Here is a 23,526-nt window from a genome sequence, read left to right on the forward strand (position 1 = left end):
CCAACAGAACACCGCCCAGTGAATCACATCCTGTGATTCGCCACGGCGGTGTTCTGTTGGCGGTGTGGTGTCGGCGGAGCTGCTCCCATGGCTCCCGTCCCCTCCCGGAGGATCCTCACACCAGGTAAGTCAATTGTCCGTGAGGGGAGGGGGGTGTTGGGTGTTGTGTGGGTGCATGGGGGTGTGCATGTGTGTATGTGAAGGGGGGTGTGAGTGCGAGTATGCTTGCAGGGGTGTTGTGTGTATGGGAATGAGTGTGTGTATGTCTGTGGGTATGTCTGTATGGATGTGTGCGTGTATGTTTGAATGTGGGTGTGCATGTCTGGCTCTGTGTGTGGATGTTGGCATGTATGTCGGTGTGTGTGCATGTAAGTATGTAGGTGGTGCCTGCGTGCGTGTCGTGTGGGTATGGGTGAAGTGATGTTGGGGGTCGGGGTGGAGAGGGGGGCCCTGCCACCTTTGGGGCGTGGCATGGGTGGTAGGGGGGGCAGGGGAGTGAGTCGGGGTGGGGGTGGGGAGTGGGGGAGACCCCTATCAGTGCCAGGGAAGGGATTCCCTGGCACTGATAGTGCTTACCGCCATGGATTTCATGGCGGTTCAAACCGCTGGAAATCCACGATGGTAAGCCGTGTCCAAATACCGCCGGCAGTATAGTGACGGCCGCCGGGCTGGAGACCCAGGTAACCGCCATGGTCATAATTCTATGAAGGGAGACCGCCAGCCTGTTGGCGGTCATACCGCCGCTTCTCCGCCTTCCGCCAAGGTCATAATGACCCCCACTGTCTGCACTGTGGGACTGTCATTAATGCAATAAGCCTGTACAACACAAATAGGACATGTGTGAAAGTGACCACAGGGCTGTGGGAGTAAGGGATCTGTCATGATTCAAGGTCTCACATTGACAATGATGCTAAGTGCATGTATTGACTAGATTAATAATAATCTAATCAAAGGAATGAGCCATTCTGGGCAGGATTTCCCACTTGAGCCTCAAATCGGCCACATGACATGATCTTGCTGGGGTACAAGGAATGGGCACAGTGCCACAGTTCACATTGCTCCAATTGCTCTCAACTGACTCAGACAACATGCTTGCTCTGCACATACATGTTGTCTGACATTTACAAGAATCATAAAGAAAGAGGTGTCAGTGGATGGCAGTAATGTCTCCTCACCATGTCATGTGCATCCAACACAAGGAGGATATACGAGCCCAAAAAACAAAAACATCACACAACACAATGGCCCTCATCACAACATTGGCGGTAAATCCCGCTTACCGCCGTGCAGAAGACCGCCAACACACAGCTGCAGCGGCGGAAATCCTCTACAGCTATTACAACCCACCGTTCGGAATCCGCCAAAATCCAGACACCCACACAAGTCAGCCACACCAACGGTCAGTGATAAACTGGCGATAACAAAACCTCCACCGTCATGCCAACAGGAATACGCCAACACTATTGTGACCCACAAATTCACGTGGTGGCCTTTCAACCGCGGTATTCCATTGGCGGTACACACCACCGCCCTCAAAATATTGTGGGACAGAGGGCGACAGGAGCTCCACGACGGGGACAGGAGGTGACAGCAGCGACAGCGACTCCTCCTCTGATGGGAGCTCCCTTGCGGTGGCGGGCCCCTCTGTGTCCCCTGCATCCACAGGTACCGCCACCATCCCCTACCAGTACTGCCCTCCCAGCAGCCCCTCAGCGTGTGTCCCGTGCCCGCTCATCCAAGAGGGTGGGACTCTCCTTCGCCCCAGGCACCTCAGGCCCTGCCCCAGTCAGCCCTGTTGCCCTCAGTGAGGAGGCTATTGACCTCCTGAGATCCCTCACTGTTGGGCAGTCTACCATTCTGAATGCCATCCAGGGTTTTGAGAGGCATATGCAGCAAACAAGTGCATACCTGGAGGGCATTCATTCTGGCCAGGCAGCCCAACAGAGAGCATTTCAGGCTCTGGCCTCAGCACTGATGGCAGCCATTGTCCCTGTGTCCAGCCTCCCCCCTCCAACTTCCTCCACCCAGACCCAATCGCCTGTACCTCAGCCTATCCCAAGCACACCATCAGACCAGCATGCACACACCTAATCACACAAAAGTGGCTCAGGTAAACATAAGCACCACACATCCCACAGGCACTCACACAAGCATCATACCCATGCCGACATACCAACATCCACTGCCTCCACTGTGTCCCCCTCCTCCACGTCTCCCTCCTCCCTCCCAGTCTTGTGTGCACTCACACCTGCATGCACTACATCTTCAGCCACTACCTCCATCACCAGCACGCCAATCACCACACACCGCTCACGTGCACTCACCACACCCACTACTATTCACACATCCCCTGTGTCCTCTCCTAGTGTGTCTGTGAGCCCTCCTCCCAAAGTACACAAACGCAGGCACACACCCACCCAACAGCCATCCACCTCACAACAGCCTCCATCCCATGCGCCTTCACCCAAATTCAGCAGACGTACACCTCCTACAACCACTACCTCTTCCTCCACTCCCAAACCCCCTCCATCTACCCATCCCAGTGTGTCTAAAAAACGTTTCCTGTCTAACATTGACCTCTTCCCTACACCTCCCCCCCGCCCGTCCGCTAGGGCCAGGCTTTCCAGGTCCCAACCCAGCACCTCAGCCACCACATCACCAGACACAGCGGTGCCAACAACTGCGGGCTATTGGAGTGTGCCAACCATCAGGGCTGCCAGTGTGCCTCGGAGCGAGGGCAGGGACATTCCGCCACCTGCAAAACCTAAAAAGTTGCCCACATCCCGGAGGGAGAAGCCGAAAACACCTGCCACCAAGGGCTCAGGGAAACAGAAAGGGGATAGTGGCAAGACAGCAGCGCCACCATCCAAGGTAGGGAAGGGCCAGAAAGTGAAGGGCAGGTCAGGAGAGGGCATGGTGGCACCGACTAAGGGACCAGTGTCACACCTTCTTTCCACGTCGACGCCAACCTGTACGGCGGAGAAAACCGCCACCTGCACTGCCATCTGCACCGCCACAGAGCCCGCCACCAGCACCGCTGTCACTGAGCCCACCACCAGCACCTCAGTCACTGAGCCCGCCACCAGCACTGCCGCCACAGAGCCCGCCGCCAGCACCGCCGCAACAGAGCCCGCCACCAGCACCGCCGCCACAGAGCCCGCCGCCAGCACCGCCGCCACAGAGCCCGCCGCCAGCACCGCTGCCACAGAGCCCGCCGCCAGCACCGCTGCCACAGAGCCCGCCGCCAGCACCACTGCCACAGAGTCCGCCGCCAGCACTGCTGCCACAGAGCCTGCCACAAGCACCACTGCCACAGAGCCCGCCGCCAGCACCGCTGCCACAGAGCCCGCCACCAGCACTGCTGCCACAGAGCCGGCCGCCAGCACCACTACCACAGAGTCCACCACCAGCACTGCTGCCACAGAGCCTGCCACAAGCACCGTGACTGACACCGCCGCAAGAACCGCCAGCGGCCCCGCGACATCCTGAGCCAGTGGCACGACCGCAGACATGGCTGCCATCCCCAGTGGTCAGTCGTCCGGGGCTGGTGGTGAGTTCCAGGAGCCTGGGCAGCTTTAATGATGCATCACTTTCAGTGGAGAGATACAGCCACTACCTCTGTCCTTGGCAGGATGAAGCACTCTAGGGACAAAGCCCCCTCCAGAACCAGTGGAGAAAGACATCCACTACCTCTGTCCTTGGCAGGATGAAGCACTCTGGGCACAAAGCCCCCTCCAGAATCAGTTGAGAGATACATCCACTACCTCAGTCCTTGGCAGGATGAAGCACTGTGGGCACAAAGCCCCCTCCAGAACCAGTGGAGAAAGACACCCACTCCCCAGGATAAAGCAGTGGGCAAACCCCCCACTGGAAAGACTTGAGTGCCTGTGGCTTTGCACTCCCCATGATAAAGCAGTGGGAAACCACCCACTGGAAAGACTTGAGAGACTGTGGCTTTGCACTCCCCAGGATGAAGCAGTGGGCAAACCACCCACTGGAAAGACTTGAGAGACTGTGGCTTTGCACTCCCCAGGATACAGCAGTGGGCATGGAGCCCCCTCGTGGAGCAGTGAGTCGTGCGTTCAACAGGCTGAGGTGCCCCCCCTCCCACTCCCCCTGAGGTGCCTGTTTATTTTCCATCTGATGCCCCTCCAGTGTTCTCTCTGTTTGGAGTCAGGTATCGAGTGTGGACCTCGCCCATGCATTTTTGGCCCAGTGGTCCACGGACAATGATTGCTGCACTATCCGAACTTGTGTAGTTGGTGTACATAATTGTATATACTGTATTTAGAGTTTTGAGTACTGGATTTTTATTGATTACATTCGCTCAAATCAATTCCTTTTGTCCTTGCATTATTGAAGGGGGTGGGAGGGTGTATATGTAATGTTGCAGCATGTATTTGTGTGTATGGAGTTGTGGGTGGGGGTGTTGCGTGTTGCGTGTCACTCTCTTTTCCCTCCCCTCTCCCCTGTGTTGTAGGTGCAGTACTCACTGTGGTCGTCGCCGCTGTCTCTGGAGCTCCTGATAGAGGAGCAGGAAGACTATCGCCGGCAGGATGTGAAGTTCTGGCTCCATGGCGTCCTGGTTCCTCGTGGGGTGTGGAGAGGTGAGTGATTTCCCCTTCTGTGTACTGTTTCCGCCCTGTTTTTGATCGCGTTGGTTCCGCCCCGGAAAAGGTGGCAGATTGGCATCTTGTGATAGGGTGGGTGGTACATTGTCTTCCGCCTGTCTGTTGGTGGTTACCGCCGCTCTGTTTGTTTGTACCGCCATGGCGGTCGGAGTGTTAAAGTGGCTGTCTATGCTGGCGGTTTCCGCCGTGTTCGTAGTCCCATTTCTTTTCCCGCCAGCCTGTTGGCAGTATTACTGCCGCTTTAACACCGACCGCCAGAGTTGTAATGAGGGCCAATGTGACTGAACTTAACAGAGCGCACTGGCCACAAATACCTGCACATTGTCCCTCCCATTAATGTCGCACAGACTGCAACAACAGGCACATGACTAATCAAACAGGCACACTTGGCCACATTCTAGTCTGTGAGGAGGTAATGTATGGTGAAGTACAGAGAAAACAGTGCACATAAGGTAGTTACCAGCTAACTTAGAGCTGTCCACCGGTGTAGAACCACATCTACCAGAATCTCCAGCTTCTCTGGAAAGAAGGTAGGGGCCCTATCACCTGCTGGACATGGCATGATTGTTCCCAGAGGTGATACACAGCAGCTGAGGTAGTGGAGGTCAACTGGCAACAGTGTCAGGACCGAAGTGAATAAATCTGCAGAACATGGCGGTTATGTCACCACGTACTGGTTCGTCATTGCCAGGCGACGGAAAACATCTTAAACAACGCATTGTGAACAACGCGTATGTTTACCATGCAAGCATAACCACGTTTGTCGGATCAACGACTGCCTTAACCATACATGTGCCAAACTATGCATATGTGTGGTTAAGGCACAAAAAAAGCGGAGTGTATCGTGAGAGGACGCAGTGAGGTAAGTGGGGCTGGGGCAGGGACTTGGGTAATTTTTATGTGGGTGGATTAAGGGCTTGGGGTGGGTGGGGGTGGGTCTATTTTTTCTATTTAGGAGCGGGTGGGGGGATTTGGGTATTCTTTTTTTTTAGGACTTTCTGGTAGTTTACTTATTAGTGGAGAATGTTTTAGGGCTCAAGGTGGGTGGGGGTGTTGGGGTAGTTTAGTTTTTAGGAGTGGGGTGGGGGTTGGGTAGCTTTTTTTTAGGGCTCAGGGCAGGTGGGGGGCACAAGGTAGTTTAGTTTTTAGGGGTGGGGTGGGGGTTGGGATAGGTTTTTTTAGGGCTTATTCGGTGTGGTTTCATTATTAGGAGTGGGAGATGGTTTTAGGGCTCAGGGTGGGTGTAGGGTTAGTTTAGTTTTTAGGGGCAGGGGTGGGGGTCTGGTAGTTTTTTTTTTTTAGGCCTCAGGGCGGGTGGGGAGTTGGGTAGTTTATTTTTTAGGGCTTAGGGTGGTTGGGGGTCAGGGTAGTTTAGTTATTAGAGGTAGGGAAGGTTTTAGGGCTCAGGGTGGGTGGGGGTGTCTGGGTAGTTTATTTATTAGATGTGGGGGTAGTTTTGGGGCTCAGGGCAGGTGGGTGGGTTGTATGGCAAAATCACACATGCTGTTCCCACATATGCCTTTCCTAGGCATGCTTTTACAACAAAATTAGTTTTAAAGGCATGTGTGGTAAAGGCATGCGTGGAAAAGACGTGGCCGTGGTTCTGACCGTGTTGTTAAGGCTTGTGTTGTTAAGGCTTGTGTTGTTCTGGCATGCGTAGTTCTGTCATACAACGCCGGCGGACACAGCCATTGGCCGAGACTGCCACTGGCAACAATGTTAGCCTTTGGCTGTGTACGCCACGGTTGCAACCGCCAGGACGACTTCTGCCAGCGGTCGCGGGTGGTTCCTAATGTCTAGTGAGTATGTCACGCTGTCGCCATTTTGAAGGCCTGAAATGCTGCATTGGGCTTCACAAATTGTGTCACACCTCCGAAAATGTTGTTTTGAGCTCACATTCTTCTCTTGTCATGTCATGTAGGTCCTACTAATCAAATACCATTGTAGTATGTTGCAGGGCACAGATGGCATCTAACTGTGTGCAGGGACTGCTCTAGGGCGGTTTGACCGGTGCCAGCGCACCCGGTGCTTACTTTGGGAGAGGGTACCATGTTTGCAACTATATAATAGTCTTAAGGCCCCTGCTGCAGCATTCCTTGCCTCCAGGAATTTTCAGGCAACATTGAAAACATCAAGAAGACTCTGGCAATTCTTGCTGGAGAGATTTTGGAGTTTTCACTAGTGGACGTTATAAGGTATCTCTGTGGGTTAATACGCCTCCTGCAGAGACCATGTACCATGTGGATCACCAAGTGTATATGACGCAAATGGGTCAGTGTGTTACTATTTTTGTCAGAGAGGTCCTTTTGTTAATAATAGTTTAGGAATACAATCCTAATATAGAAGAGTAAGCTATGAACAGTCAGCAAAGAACTTCATGCATTCCTTAAAGTATAGATTAGAGCATTATTATTTTCCCCAGTCTTTCATTCTCCTAATGGTGCAGAAAAAGTTCATTTGGGTATGACACAATTCTTATTAAAGAGAACCCCTAACCATGCTGTTACCTTTAAACATCTCAGTTTGTGATTCTCCAGACTGAACACTCCTAAACAATACAGCCTACCAGTATGGATGACATGTGACTCCTACATCTTTTAGTGCTCTGTCTCATGTAACATTTCCTATACACTGATTTGCAAACTTATGACTGATTGTCTCTGTGTAATATCTGTGTGATGTACAGTGCTCTGATACTCCACACTGAAATGAGTGACAATACCAAACAAATGAAATGCATCTGAGAGACAGTAGTTATGGAGACTTGAGGAATACTGTTAAATGGTGGTAGTGAGGGAATCTGTGGGGTAGGAGGTCATTGGGCAGGGCACCAACAAACATTGTCACACCACGGTGCTTCCAGTTCCAAGTCAGCCCTGACAGTGGGGCATAGTCCTTGGTCATTTAAGCAGTCAGGATATCTAGTGACATTTTGAGGGGCAATTGTGTTGCACATCTTTGAGTTTGGTCAAGATACAGTTTGTGGACATGTGTGGGAGTCACGGGTGGCCCTTGTCCTATTTCCAGCAGTGACATGTACTGTTTGCCATGTCTATCCATTCTGAGCTGCCTTGTCACATGATATCATTGACATGCTTCATGTATGTTGTTGTGGACACAATGACTAATGTTAGAAATCATGTCTTGTTATACGTAGGTACCCAGGAAGAGGGAGGATGCAACATCCTCCTGTCTACCGTCCACTGCCAGACCTTCAGACCATGGAGGAATGTCACATTATCCTTCTATACCATCTGAATAGCCAACCAATAGTGGATTTATGTCTTCAGTTGGAACCAGATCTGATGCCGGCTATTAGTTATTCAACCTGCATACCACCCATTGTACAAGTCTGTCAGCATTGCACTTCCTAGCCATCGGGTCCTTTAAATGTACAGTGGCCATGTGAGCTGGTACGTCCCAACCTATGTTCAGTCTTGTGTTGAAGAATGTCTTTTCAGCAATATTGAAATACCTGCACAGCTACATTCAGTTTCCCCAACATCAGGATTTAGCCCATGTGAAGGCTGAGTTCATGGTTTTGCACCCCCCCCCCCCACATGTGATGGGAGCAATGAATGACACACATGTTGGCTTGGTCCCACGACATGCCAATGAACGTGTATACCACAACAGAAAGAACGTCCCTTCCGTCTACGTGCAAGTAGTCTGTTTGGTGGATCTATACATTTCACAGGTCTGGCCTATTATCTGGGTTCAGCCCATGATTCCTTCATAATGAAGAACAGCACCATACACCAGATGATGTCACAACTGTACCCAGAGAGGGCCTTGCTAGTTGGACTCCGCATATCCAAACCATCCTTGGTTGTTGACGCCATTGAGGAATCCAACTACGCCAGGGGAAGTCTACTTTAATGAGGCCCTCTGAAGAACAAGGCAGGTAGTGGAGTGGGCTTTTGGGCTCCTGAAGGCCAAATTTTGGTGTCTGGAAAAGACAGGTAGAGCCCTCCTCTACTCAACGGGGAAAGTGTGTCAGATCAGTGTGACATGCTGCATGCTCCACAACATCGCCCTGTGGAGGAATATCCTGTACATCTCAGAGGAGGGGGAGCCTGCAGTGGCACTGGGTGAGACTCCTGGAATACCAAGTGAGGATGACAGTAGTGAAGAGGAAGCGGCTGAGTTGTGGAAATAACTCATCAATACCTACTTTTCATGAGTGTAAGTATATAATGTCATGTGATGACTGTGACTGTACAAAGAATTGTAGTTGTGAGAATGGGTGGAGTTGATTGCTTTGAAAACAACTAGGGTACAGATACTCTGCAGTATACAGCCAAAGTGTGCTTGGCGATTTAGCATTTGACATATCCTCACCTTGATTTAGCTACCTTGTTTGTGTCAGTCTCACTGCAATGCAATTTCCTTTCCAGATGCTGGCTATGTGATTTGTGTATGTTTTCAAGCCTATACTCCTTGTTTTGTCTTTGTACAGGTACCTTTACCATGACAGATTGATGTAGTCATTTTAGAGTTGTGACATGTGCAGGTATCTGATGCAGTACTGACATACGAAGTGAACATGGACTGTTCCAGGAGATGTAGGTCACAGATTTAGAGTGGATTAGACCTGTGCCAAGGAAGCTTGAACACTGTTTGAGTGAGAGGCCTGACGTGAACATTGTACTTGTTTAGTGTGCTGTGTTAGGCCGATTGCATCATGTGTGTGATCATGGGGGCAGTCACCTGTCACATAGGCTAATCACTATTCTTGTATGACCTGTATGTTGCTGTAGGTGTGTTTCATCATTGCAGGCCACAGTGATTGTGCCACAACACTGACATATGTTTGTGTCATACCACCAGATGCATGGTCATTGTATCATGATGGGCCTGTGATCAGGGACTGTTGTACTGCCCGCTGTCTGTACTCTGGTTTATGTTAGGTTGGATTTCTTTGGTGTGGAATGTGACAAGGCTCAAGCAAGTGACACCACCCACTATTCTGTTTGCCTGTTCTACAGGACAAGGTCTAACAAGGCCCTCTCTTAAGTGGTCTGGGGGTCTGTACCTTGGTGCGTGTACCTTGACACAATATGAGTTTGCCTTTCTTGGCTATGACACTTCAACAGCTTATGTGCTGTCCACTGGAATAAAACGTTTGGTGTGACCAGACACATGGAGCAATATGTTTGTGTGTGTTGATAGTAATCCTTAGCAGGACACTGTACCTGTAACATATCCCTCCTTGCATTAGTATCCTGTGTCTTCCTCATGTACTTCACATGGTTTTACATCTCTACATGGCACAATGTGGAACAGAAGCAAGCATACAATAACTTTGTAATAGGGATTTATTCAAAATGTGTGCATCAACCAAAATTGGGGCATGGTGGAAAAGAAATGAAAAGGGTTCAGTCATGATGGATGAAAGCATTGGAGTAGATGCCACATCATTGGGAGTCCAAAGTCCAGTGTACTCCTCCCATTGGAAAGGAAGGTGATAGAAAAACAGTCAGCAGAGAGAATATGTGTCTCACACAGAAAGTCATTTTGGAGGAGCATCCCCAGTGGTCTCACCCCACTGGCCCACTGAATCCCTCTAATGCACCCTACTCCATGGCCCTGTGCCCTTGCCACAGGGTGCCCCTCCCACTGGTTCCTGGACCATCACTGACAGAGGTGTGATGCTGTGACTCAGAATCCTGGACTGAGGGGCTCAAGATGGTTGCCACTGTCCTAGGGTCACAGGTTGGGGGGAGGAGCGGGGAGAGCTGCCTGTGATGTTGAGACATCCACGTGGGGAGGTGTTGATGTGGCCACAGTGAGACTCACTGTTGGTCGGTGTCTGACTAGATTGTTCAGATGGGCCAGAACCATCCTCAGTGGCCAGACATCCAGGGGTATCATGAGGGATTAATCCATGGGGACAGTGGCAGTCTCCTAAATGGCCTCTGTGTGGCCAGTGGCAGCCCGACCTGTTGATGTGAAAGATACAATGTTACTGGTTGCATTGTGACATCTACCTCTAAAAGTTTAAAGTGACTTTTCTCAAAACACTTGTACATAGTTGATTTGCAGGTTATCCTATTGTGACAGGTACCAAGGGCAATGGTTTTGTTGACCTAACATTTGTGAAGCGTGCTAATTTCATTTAAGTCAAGTACCTGCTTAAATGTTCAGTTCATTGGCCCCTGGGAGGACGGCCGGAGAATGCCATCTTGCCAACAGTACAGGCAAAACAGTGTCTAGGCAAGATATGACTTTGGCCATTTTGAGGCCTAGTTGATTGTTATGCAGACAGACCCAGGAGCTTGTTGTATATGTGATTGGAGTCATTATGTGGTCAGTGCATTGTGAATATGTCTGCTGCCAATACCATTTTGGTGATACATTTTGATGCCTTTGGGATCATTGTTTTGCACACTGGGTAAGGCGCCCTTCCTGTCCTCAATAATTTAATCTTGGGTTGGCAGGTCAAGATGGAGCTAGGTAACCATACACATCTCAGAGTTGAGCATGATCTGCATCTTGGTCCCTTCCCAGGTGAGTAAACTTCAATTGAGAGTCAGCAGGCAAGGGTATTTGGACAAGTGACCACTGTTCTAGTGTTTGGATTTACTGAAACAGTGCCTACCAGGAGTTGCAGTCCTGTCGCTCTCATACTACACTCACTTGACAGATGGTATCCACCCAGGTGAGTGAAATTCAATTGAGATTTCATAAATCGATGGAATTGGGCAAGTGAAAATTGTTTTTGTGTTGGAGTTAGGGACACAGGGACTATTGTGTTTTGACACAGGGGTATTTTGGCATGAGAACACTGGGCTTGTGTTTGGAGTGGGAGAGACAAAGCCTCCTGGCCTTTGCAATCCTGACACTCCCTTTACTTCATATACTTGTCATCCCCACAGGTGCATACACTTCATTTGTGAGTTCATTGAGAAGGTTATTTGGAGAACTGAACACTGGGCTGGTGTTTTGAGTTAATGAAACAGTGCCTCCTGGGAGTTGCAGTCAGATCACTACCTCTACTACACACACTTTACAAATGGTATCCTCCCAGATGATTACACTTCAACTGAGAGCTCACAAACAGTCTATCTGGACAAGAAGACACTGGTCTGGTATTTTGAGTCAGAGAAGAGTGCCTCCTGGGGAGTTGCAGTGATGTAATTCTCTCTACTCCCCAATACTTGACAAATGCTATCCCCCCAGGTGAGTAATCCTCATTTGAGAATTGACAAACAGTAGTCTTTGGAGAAGAGAACACTTGACTGGTATGTAGAGTTACTGAAACAGAGCCTCCTTGGAGTTGCAGTCATGTAACCCTCTGTACTACATACAGTAGACAAATGTTATCCACCCAGGTGAGTACACTTCATGTGTGAGTTAACAAACAAGGGTATTCGGAGGGGGGAACACTATGCTTGTGGGTTGAGTAAAAGTAACAGTGCCTCCTGGGAGTTGCAGTCATGTCACTCTCTCTACTCCCCAATACTTGACAAATGTTATTCCCCCTCAGGTGGGTAAACTTCATTTGGAAGTTGACAAACAGTGGTCTTTGGAGAAGAGAACACTGGGCTGGTGTGTGGAGTTATTGAAACAGAGCCTTCTTGGCCTTGCAGTCATGTAACTGTGCACTACACACTATACAAATGCTATCCTCCCAGGTGAGTACACATCATGTGTTAGCTAAAAAACAGAGACGGCAGGAACATTATGATGGTGGTTTGAGTAATAGTAGCAGTGCCTCCTGGGAGTTGCAGTCATGTCACTCTCTCTACTCCCCAACACTTGACAAATGTTATCCTCCCAGTTCATTACACTTCAATTGAGAGTTCACAAAGAGGGGTATTTTGACAAGTGACAACTGGGCTGGTGGTTGGAGTTACAGAAATAGGGCCTCCTGGGCTTTGCAGTCAGATCATTCCCTGTCCTACACACACTACCCAAATGGTATCCTCTCACTTCAATTGAGAGTTCACAAACAATGGTATTTAGACAACAGTACACTGGTCTGGTGGATGGTTTAACAGACACAGGACCTTCCTGGCCTTACTAGCCATGTCACTCCCTACTTCCCACATTTGAAAGTTGGTATCCTCCCAGCTGAGTAATCGTGAATTGTGAGTTGGCAGATAGTGGTCTTTGGACAAGTGACCACTTTTATGGTGTTTGGAGTTGCAGAAACAGTGCCTGGTGGGAGTTATAGTCATGTCAGTCCCTGTACTACACACACTTGACAAATATTATCCTCCCAGGTGAGTACACTTCAATTGAGAGTCAACAAACAAGGCTATTTGGTGAAGGAAACCTGGGCTGGTGGTTTTGGTGACAGTAACAGTGCCTCAAGGAGCTGTAGACATGTAACTCCCTGTACTACACACTCTGTACAAATATTATAACCCCAGATGAGTACACTTAAATTGGGATTTGCCAAATGGTTGTTTGCTGTGTTGTTGGTGCTGAAGGTTGGACCGCTTGTTCCCGGTCCTCAGTGTAACAGCCAGACTGCCCTTTCTGGTTGTCGGTCAGTGGTCCTGCCTATTCAACTCGTAATACTGTGGTCTGAGAGACTGCCAACATGGCAGTCTTTTTATGACCATGAACATGGCAGTCTGGCGGTCTGACCACCAAACTCGTGATGAGGTCCTAACTGCCTTTTCTCATGTGTTTCATAATCTATCCATAACTCTGACAATCCTTGACTTATAAACATTGCAACAAATCTTAGTAGCACAATAATAACATATGTGTCATTTGACAGGTCAATGACTCAATTGGAAACATTTTGAAAAGCCCTCTCAAGCTGTGGCGCAACATGAAGGTCAGCCTCCTCCAATTTTCTGTTACGTTCTTGACCAATATGGCCCGTACCTTTTGAATATATCTCTGCAGGCACCAACTCCTCATTGACAATTATTCTCCTGCAAAAGTTGGAAATTCAGTGAAACTTCAGCAATTTATCATCTTAAATTATATCTAGTGTGATGTTGATGACCAGAATTTATCAAGTTCCACAGATATAGGTGTCAGATTTTTGATGCAGGCAAGGTAAATTGTTCCACTTGCAAACATTTGTCTGATTCTCTCACATTCTTTGATAGAGAGTTGAAGATAACTGTGAAAAATGATATGCAGTTCTTTCAAGGAACATACAGACTTTGATATCTGTAGAACAGTCTGAACGACCTCTCAAAAGATTTGCATGGATGAAATCTTGACCATTCGCAAGTGTGACATATTGTTTTCAACCACAGCAGTTTCCAATGAGGACATCTTTTCTAACTGAACTTTTTCAGGTGAAAGTTTTTTTCGGCTCTTGTACGAGTTTGTTCTTCACTGGTTTGGTAGCAGCATCTACATCAAAAAATGTGTTTGTTGGAAGAAGATTATAGGACAGAAGGTCCTTGATAAATTCACCAATTTCTTTTGCTACATCCATCTCTCTATGTGCTTGTGAAAGTTGTTTTTTTAGCAACCTGCTTTGTCGTGGCTGGTTGGATGAAACTCTTACTAAGGCAATTAAAGCATGGAAGTTTAGCTTTAGTGATTATGTCAAACAGCCATTTCTCTTTCAAAACAGAACTCTCCTGCTTCAGATCTGCATTTAGTTTTGATCCATGTTCCCTGACATCTCGTAGAAGTGTCTTTATATTGTTGTCCACATATTCTTTGGTCACAAAGTTGTGTAGTTGCACAGGCTCAGTCATTTCAAAGGGGTTTCCTTGCTGCTACATGAAAAGAAGAAGGCTGTCAACAGGTCTATGAGAACATTCCATTCTCTTTCCCAAATGGTGAGGAACACTTTAACAACAGTCCATTGATTTTGAATTTGTCATCTCTCTGGAAAGATTGCAAATAGAAAAGATTTAATGACCAACAATTCCCTTGCAGCTTTTTTGTGATCTCTGGATCATCTTTTCCACTTTTATATATGGAACCACAGCACTGAACATTCCCACTCTGCCTTTCATCACAAAATGTCTTTGGATGAATTTTCTGTAGAGGTATGTTTTTTCCACCTCTAGCTTCTTCACTCTTTCCAAATACCAAAACCCATATAACAGGAAGTTTATGCAATCAAATTTGCAAAACACAGTAATCAGTGACTACACAGTCGTCACGTGCAGCTCCCAATCACCTTCTCAACATGTGCCAAGTTTTTCACTAGAACTATACTTTGTAATAAATTTCCCCATTACTTTCAAAGGTGTGATTTTATTTCACATTCTTTGACAAACTCTACTACCTTGGTTTTCACGTGTTCTTATTTTGAACTGAGTGTATTGAATATTGCCTGGCTTTGCATTATGTCTTTTGAATGAAGTGCTCCCTGGTCCTTGTTCAGTTCTGAGATATTTGTGCAAAACCTAATTTGTCATTATTGTTCTAGAAAGAATTCCAAGGCAGTGTTCCAATGCAGTGTTTCTCTAACCTGAAACATGATGAGCATAACAAACAAACATAATGAGTTCTGCTCAATACTGACTGGACAGTTTTCCTTCCAAAGCTTTCAGCCTCAATAAGTGCATCACCTATGCCACATCCATTAGGATAACATCTGCACCATGAAACACAACTTTGTGATGTGGAAAATGTTGATCATTGGACATAAATCATAAAATCCTACTGGATTGCTCATAAAAGTCTCAGCTACAAATCAGAAAACACCTTCATCGCAAACAATTGGCAAGATAGGCTGATCATCAAGCTGAGCACGCACGTTTTTTTTTTTTTTTTTTTTTTTTTTTTTTTTTTTTAGCTGAGTACTGTTGTGTAGTTTTTGACTGGAGATGATATTATTGAATAAAACCCAACCTTTTTTAGTTGATTCAGTGAGATCAGAACATGAATTTCAGCCCAAAGAGGAACTGGCTTTTCTTCACCCTTCATTATTGATAAAATAAGCAATATGATGAATTCAGTTAAATCAGTTTTGCAGACTGCAGCATCAGGTAGAAGAAGATCTATGTCCTCATCCACTTTGAAACTTTCTGGTAGACTTGGATGTAATTATGGCTTATAGTTATTTTGCACACATTGGCAGGGCAGTTGGGTTATAAGTTTACAACTTTGTTTGTTTATACTTACAGCTGACACAGCTTATTTTCCATCAGATACTTTATTGGTACATTCAGCTTGCAGTTTAGATAAGCTACTTGGCTGAAAACTTTATCTTGGAAGAAACTAGTTGCAGATAAAAACATGTTTGCCCTTTGAGACTCACATACTCTGTACTTTATTCTTTCATCAGTCCCTTTGGCCCTTGTTCTGCCTAAAACCATAGACAACACACTGAAGATCCCCTGCTTTCTGATCACTTGTTGGAAGTAGACGAGGGTGGCCATCAATCTTCTAAGTGGATGAGCATTGCATTTGATTGTCACCGATTTCTCAGAAGACTCGGATTCTTGCTGTGATTCACTGGTTTCTGCTATTTTTTGACAATTGTTTCCAGGCTTTTTCCATTATATATGATTTGTAGCTCTTGTTGTTACAAAGATAAATATTTGATCCTCTTCACCGATCAGTTTCAATCTTTTGTGAAATTTGTCTCGATATATTTCTGCAGCATCTCAAACTCTCTTCTGTCCAATTGCAGTTGATGTTAGCTTTTCTTCGGATTAGTATGGCATATGATACATTTTTCTTTGTTGGAAGAGTTGTCAGATTTTGTAGTTAGGAACACTCTGTCAGGAGGTAAAGATCTTCTGCTACCACCTGCTTCGCTCATGTTTATGAATCAACGGAAAACCTCAAATGAAAACAATATTAAAATAAATTACCAATATGATGGCTGAAAAACATTATAGAGCTGCCATTTTGGAAAACGGCAAAAGGGTTGCTCGGAGGAGTTATTTTCTGTCTCTATAAGACTAGTTGACCACCAAAACGTATGTTTTGACTCCAAAATAAGGTATATAGGTCTCATGGTTTTTGAAGTATTACATCATCACTGCAAAACACATCCTCAATTTTTAAAAATGGCATCCAGCAATGTCTACGCAAGTTAAATTACATCTCTATTAATACAATAACACAAATCAAAAATGAAAATCTATGGAGAACTATTTTTTTACTTAGGTATATCAAGGGGCCAGAACTAATATTGCCGAAAGAGGGGATTAGCCTCCACCTAAATGTTGATTACCCTGAGTACAGCATGTAATTCTTCTGCCCTGAAAACACGTACCTGTATTGCGCAGTTTTTTATTTTTATTTCAATGCAGAATAACTTCAGTTTTCTTCAACACTTGTTTAGCATTCTTGTGCAGCGCGCTGAGTGCATGTTTTACCTCATTACGTTTCAACACACATGGACGTGTTATGGCGGCAAGAGAGTGATGAATCTAAAGTCCAGATGTATCATGAAAAGGCATAAAGATAAGGGCCTGACATATTAATTGTTAAAATCATGTGTTAAAATCAATAGACATTTAAGGATCAATCGTTTTTACTCTTATTAAAGCCTGCAGATATTTTTTGATACATGGAATCTCACAAATTACCATAATGGGCAATTTTTGGTTTTGGATACCACATATGATAAACTGTAAGGATACAAGATTTGCATTGTGGCAATCCTTGTTTGACTATTTTATGAGCTATAATATTTTCTTTTGCCAACTATCATATTGAGTGCATTTGGCATCTTGACTGTATGCCTGATGGGTGCCTTGTAGGAAAGCCTCATCTCAATAGGGTAGTCCTGGGATGGTTATGGAGGCGAGACAATGATAATAGTTTAGGCCTGATTGGTTCACAGGTAAAACATTTCTAATGCCATCTGTTTATGACTAAAGTTTTTATAAAAGCGGATGGCTTGGATTGTTCATCATGTAAATCACTTATGAAATCCAATAGACCTTTAGTGGTGGATTGTTATTGCACCATGTAACAGGCTGAAAACAGGTTTCTGATGGGTACAAATACCTGTGGATTCCTCACCTTATTAATTCTCCCAATGTGCCAGCATTCAACGGAAAATCTTCTTCCCAGCTCTCCACGTCAACGAGGACCTCACAATTGCACGGCTCTGCATGCGACTCCATCTGACATCACCGTGGCAATAAGAGGTCCTCGTCTGCGTGCTGACATCAGTTCCCTTTTTTCGTGCCTTCAATGCTAACGGTTTTCTCCTAGCTCTAGTTACTGTTCTGAAGGTGCTCTTTTTGTCTCTGGTTACAATGTCTCCTCCTAGAAAGTCGGGGTTTAAAACTTGCTGGGGGTGCGGGGGACGCATTTCGGTTACAGACCCTCACGATGACTGCCTTTAGTGCCAAAGTTCGGAGCACCATGTGGAGGAGTGTGTGTCCTGCCAAAGCATGAATCCGAAGGTGCTGAAAGAGAGAGAAGCCAAACTCTTTCTGGGTAAGCCGAAGAAAGGGCACTGAAGTCTTCGCAGATCGTCTTCACATAACTCTTCGAAGAAGCATAAGATGCGGCGCCGACACGACTCTCGGGGTCATTCGGCTAGAGGTCGTTCACGATCCAGGTCTCCATCTATACGGCTTCATGGGAGGTTAGTCCTACGGTGACTCCACAGCCTCAAAGCCCTCAGGCTTCTCCGGCGCCATTGGTCTTCGAGGTGGTTGCACCCAAAGAGAGTCCTCACTTTTCTCCTGGGGTGGCGAATTCTGATGCCCAGCCGGTGCAAGTGCCTCAGGAAGATCAGCAGTATCCCGCCTTCCCTGCTCCAGGAGCGGATCCAGCGGCATTTTTGAATGCCATGTTCAACATTTTCAATGCTGTGGCCCCTGCTGGTGCACGGGATGGTCCCACGGGTCCTTTGGCATTCTCATTGGGCTCTCCGGCCCCTTATAAGTCGGTGCCGTTCATGCCTTTTTATCCAGCTGAGGGTGCCAGTTTGGCGTCCATAACTTCGCCTCATAGGCCTACGGCGCCAATGACATCGCCTTATAGGCCTGCGGCGCCGTTGATGTCACCTCATACACAGTTGACGCTGTTGACGGAACCTCGGGTGTCCACGGCGCCAATGGGATCAGCTCCGGCGCCGGATGGATCCAGATTGGATCGTAGTGTGTCTCCTTCTTCTCCTGGTCCGCGTCTATCGGTCCTGAAGCCGGTGTCATCAACGTCGGCTAACTCAATGTCAACGCCGAGATTGGAGGCCAGGTTGAGGTCGCGGAGAAGAGCACTGAGGCTCTTAGAAGAACAAGAGTGCCAAAGACAGCTGCTAGAAAAAGGAGAGATTGCTGAGTCCTTGGGGGATTATCAGGGCCTAGACTCAACCAGTGGGATGGACACTTCCCCGGAGTGGGATCTTTCATCTCCAGGGGAGTTTACAGAGGAAGCGGCCTCTATTCTGTGGTCAGGAAGCCAACAAATTTCTTGGACCTTCCGTTGCCAGCTGCTGAGGTTAAAACAAATATTTTGACCGAGGTCCTGCATCCTTCTTCGGCTTCAGCAGAACCCTTGTTTCCTTTAATGATGCTCTTACAAAGCCTATATTGGAGATTTGGAGGAAGCCTGTGTCATCGCCAGCTGTGAACAGATCTGTTGCAAAACGGTATAGGGTGGCTCCGGGAGATCCGGGATTTTTATCAAAGCATCCGATTCAAGAGAGTTTAGTAGTCCAAGCCTCATGTTCGGCACGTTCTGCACCGGGCTCTTTCCCTGTTATACCTTTGGCCAGAGAGTCCAATAGAATAGAGCAGGCAGCCAAGAAGACTTTTTTACCCTGCAATATGGCCCTGCACGCGGCAAATGCTACCTGTGTATAAGCGAGATATGTACACACCCTGATGGACGCGGCTAAAGGTGTAGTTCCAGACTTACCGCAGGATATGCAGGGGCAATTTGGTGAGCTCCTGTCAGACGCTCAAGCTGCGGCTAAGCAGATTATCCAGTCTTGTCTCGATTCTACATTCTCAGTGGCCAGGGCGATGGGTACCTCAATCGCTACCATGAGGCATGCGTGGTTGGGGTCTTCTGTTTTTTTATACAGATGTCCAGACCACTCTATTGGACCTGCCTTTGAACAGAGAAAAGCTGTTTGGAGCCAAAGCTGTCTCTACCTTAGAGCGCTTCAAGGACAGTAGGGCCACAGCGAAGTCGTTGGTTCTGCAGGCTTCCACTGCTACCCCTTTCAGATCTTTTCAGAGGTTCAGGGAGTTTGGGCATGGAGCCGTTTATCATGGGAGACCCCAGTCCACAGTCCAACAGCCTGCCAGCCTCCCATATAGATCCTTTAAAAGATGGGGGAGGGTTCAGACAAGAGGGGCCACCCAGCAGCACCCTGCATCATCCTCTTCCTCTGGGGACAACAACAAGGGAAGCAGCCCTAGTTTTCTATCCATTTTGAGTCACACTTCTTCTGTAAGGGGAAGGTTACGTCTTTTTCTCCTCGAGTGGGAGTTAGCCACATCAGACTCCTGGATTCTAAATATTGTGAGGAAAGAATATGCCCTTCCTTTTCAGGAGTTTCCCCCTTTCCCATCCCTCCCCGTCCTTCGTTTTGTTCAGAAGACCATCTTTTGTTGTTGCAGCAGGATGTTCAAATTCCTGTTATGAAAAGGTGGAGTGGAGTTGGTTCCAGAGCAGGAAAGAGGTCAGGGTTGTTATTCAAGATATTTCCTGATCCCCAAGAAGGATGGTTGATTGAGACCTATTCTGGATCTGAGGATTTTGAATTGGTTCCTCAAGCAGGAAAATTTCAAGATGCTGACTCTAGTGCAGGTGCTTCAGGCATTGAACAAAGCAGATTAGATGGTGTCTGGCAACTAGCAAGACGCTTACTTTCATATCCCTTATCTATAGTCACACAGGAAGTATCTCCGGTTTGTGGTGGGGTCGACAACACTACCAGTTTGCGTTTCTTCCCTTTGGTCTTACTTCAGCACCTCGAGTCTTCACAAAGGTGGTGGTGGTGGTTGCAGCAAGTCTCAGGAGGAAGGGAATATTGGCATTCCCTTACCTGGACTATTGTTTGATCAAAGCCAAGTCTCCAGAGCTCGTGCTGCATCACTTGCAAAGGACAACTCAGTTGTTGTCCAGTCTGGGCTTTTCGACAAACGTGACCAAATCTCACCTGGAGCCCTCTCAGTGCCTTCTGTTCATAGAGACAGTACTGAATATAACATTGAATCGGGCCTATCTTCCGCCTCAGCGGATTCAGGACATTCAGGCGTTGATTCCAATGTTTCAAAATGGAGCGGTTGTTGCAGTCCTCAAAGTCCTGCGCCTGCTCGGGCTGTTCGCTTCTTGCATTCTGTTGGTCACTCATGCACGCTGGCACATGAGGGCTCTTCAGTGGTGCCTCCGCAGGCAGTGGTTTCAACACAAAGGTTATCTCGAAGAGTCGATAACGATCTCCAGAGACGCTGCAGCGGATCTACAATGGTGGGTTGTGGATGAGGAAGGCCGTTTTCACTACCGCCTCCGGTGGCTATGGTCATAACGGATGCTTGCACTCTAGGGTGGGGAGCTCATCTAGGAGACCTGGAGATTAAAGGTCTTAAGTCTCCAGTGGAACAGACTTTTCATATCAATCTGTTAGAATTGCGGCAATACGTATGGCTCTCAAGGCCTTTCTCCCGTCCCTTTGCAGTCAGTCAGTTCAAGTATTGATGGCCCATACTACAGCGATGTGGTACATCAACAAGCAGGGAGGAGTGGGGTTGTACCTTCTCTGCAGAGAGGCTCTGCGGCTCTGGTCCTGGCCCAGGACCATCGGACTAGGTTGGTAGCAAATCATCTGGCCGGAGTTGTCAACGTACATACGGACAGTCTCAGTTGGCATTTCTCGGTCGATCACGAGTGGTGTCTCCTTCCAGATCTGGTCCTTCACATCTTTCAGATGTGGGGTTTTCTGCAGATAGACCTATTTAACACTCGGGAGAACGCGCACTGCCCGTCGCTCTGCAGCCTCCAGTATCAGGTGCAAGGAGCTTTGGGGGGGCGCGTTTCAGCGCTTTGCGACCAGTTGCTTTACGCATTTCACCCCATACTCTTGATTCCTCATGTTCTGAGGAAGATTCGCCAAGATCGGGCTCAAGTCATTGTAATAGCTTCAGATTGGCTGAAAAGGGTCTGGTACATGGACCTTCTCCAACTCTCACTGTGCCCTCCGCTCCGTCTCCCTCTCAAAGCCTTCACCTACATGCCTGGAGATTGAACGGGGCAATCTGAATGCTTTCTCTCTCCCACCGAGACGTAGTGGATGTTATTTTATAGGCCAGGCAACACTCCACTAAGACCGTTTATGCCAGTAGGTGGGCAAAATTTGTGGCTTGGTCTGGAGAGAAACAAATTGATCCCTTGAGAGTCCATCTGCCTGATATTCTGTTGTTTGCTTTAACTTTACCACAGAATGGTTGTGCAGTTGCGACTGTCAAAGGCTATTTGTCGGCACTGTCAGCCTTTCTTTGCATTCCGGATCAACTTTCCTTTTTCAAATCACCTATTGTTGATAGGTTCTTAAAAGGTTTAACAAATAATTTCCTCCCACTCCGTTTCTTATGCCTCAGTGGGATTTAAATCTGGTTTTAACTTTTTTAATGTGTTCACCGTTTGAACCCATGCATTCTTGTCCTTTAAGATTCTTGGTCTTTAAGACAGTGTTCCTTATAGTTATTACGTCTGCTAGGCGTGTGAGTGAGCTTCAGGCTCTTAGTGTCAAGCCTCCCTTTACATCATTCTTTGCTGACAAAGTGGTGCTGAAAACCAGGGCGGCTTTCCTTCCTAATGTTGTCACTCCTTTCCATATGGGGCAGTCTATTACCCTTTTATCTTTCTACCCTCCTCCTTATCCTTCAAAAGAGGAAGAAAGACTCCATCGCTTGGACCCCAGAAGGGCTCTCAGTTTCTATATTTAGAGAACAAAGGACTTTCAGTTGGATGACCAACTCTTCGTTGGATATGTGGGAAAGATGAAAGGCAGAACTGTCCATAAAAGAACCATATCCAGGTGGGTGATTTTTTGCATTAAGATCTGTTATTCGTTTGCAAAGAAGATTCCTCCTGAGGGTATTAGAGCTTATTCTACCAGGGGTAAGGCTGCCACTTCAGCTTTGGTTAGGGGTGTGTCAGTGGTAGATATTTATAAAGCGGCAACTTGGGCTTCCCTTCATACTTCTGCGAAGCACTACTACTTGGATTCGGAAGTCAGAAGGGATGGCCATTTTGCACGTTCTGTGTTGCAGGATTTCTTGGTGTGACTAGTCAGGCACCAACCTCTGAGTGCGGTACTGCTTTGGGACTCTATTCATAAGGTGAGGAATCCACAGGTAGTTGTATCCATCAGAAGAACAAGTTACTTACCTTCAGTAACGCTTTTTCTGGTGGATACACTAGCTACCTTTGGATTCTTCACTGTCCCACCCGCCTCCCTGCTGCCTGTCTGGTCATACCAAGACTTTTGTATTAGAAGTGTATATATGTTTTGATTAATTTCTATATAAATAGTTGTTGTTCTTATGTCACATCAGTATGGTTATATGTATGTATTTATTTGAGCTATCGTGAGGTCAGTTTTCACCTGTTCGCCTCAAAGCCACGTAAAAAATGGGTGAAACTGACATCAGCACGCCAGCAATTACCTCTTATTGCCACGGTGACGTCAGACGGAGTCGCGTGCGGAGCCATGCAATTGTGACGTTCTTGTGGATGTGGAGAGCTGGGAAGAAGATTTTCCATCGAATGCTGGTGCATTGGGAGAATTCATAAGGTGAGGAATCCACAGGTACCTAGTGTATCCACCAGAAAAAGCGTTACCGAAGGTAAGTAACTTGCTCGTTTTGTTGCATGGAATCTCACAGACTACCACAATAGAAAATGGTTGTGTGCTGGTGATCCCTTCTGACATCCAAGAGGGTAGGAGATTTTCACTGTGATCATTCTTGTTAGGGCCTATTGAGAGGGGCTGTGTAAAGCTTTGATAATGTTTTTGTGCATTTATGTGAAT

Source organism: Pleurodeles waltl, chromosome 6 (assembly GCF_031143425.1).
Source record: "Pleurodeles waltl isolate 20211129_DDA chromosome 6, aPleWal1.hap1.20221129, whole genome shotgun sequence".
Taxonomy (NCBI): Eukaryota; Metazoa; Chordata; class Amphibia; order Caudata; family Salamandridae; genus Pleurodeles; species Pleurodeles waltl.